Source organism: Trametes versicolor, assembly GCF_000271585.1.
Source record: "Trametes versicolor FP-101664 SS1 unplaced genomic scaffold TRAVEscaffold_7, whole genome shotgun sequence".
NCBI classification, from domain to species: Eukaryota; Fungi; Basidiomycota; class Agaricomycetes; order Polyporales; family Polyporaceae; genus Trametes; species Trametes versicolor.
Window position 1 is genome coordinate 1,331,160 of NW_007360327.1, and position 770 is coordinate 1,331,929.

Below are 770 nucleotides of genomic sequence, written 5' to 3' on the forward strand. Positions count from 1 at the left end.
TAAGAGCATAAGACATCAAAATAAGCATGTGTATGCTTCAGAGTGCTGTGCACATACCAAGTGGCGGCCGGCTGCAGATGGGACGAAGGGAAAGAGACACAGCGCGGGGGGGCCCCTTGATCTGCTACCACCATCACGAACGTTTTTCCCACGCTACCCCCAAGCGTGAGGAAGGCGACCACAAACGAAACCAAGGTATAAAGCATGACAACGACAAGAAGTAAGACGTAGAAAGATGGCAACTGCTGTAAGGGTAAGAAACCCGTACAGAGGGGGAGTATGACGATCGATTTGTATAAAAAATATTTACTTCTATATGCAACTCGCAACTCGCAACTTTCGTGGGCGCCTAATGACCATATAAGGCAGGCGCCTTTCGAAATCCTTGAAAATGCGGCCAGATCCCCCTGGCGAGTTGCAAGCTGCAAGTGAAAGTTGATAGTTGATAGTGAAACCTCGGCTAACTGAGGTCGGACTGAGGTCGTACTTAGGTCGCGCGCAGTTTCACGATCAACTACCAACTACCAACTTGCTAATCTTATCTAATGGGCGCTTCTCTTTATCTCGCCCCAGATTAATCTCGTTGGCATCTAATCAACCTGCCCCAGACTCGGACTTCTGACACCCCTCCCTAGGTTTTACCTTCCTCCACTGCAAAAGCAATATCTCAGCAACCATAGGTCCTGTTGGCTTCATTCTTTTTGTGGGTACTTACCTGAGGCAATTGGATTATGTTTGTACAAACACTGTGATTGATAGACTAATAAACC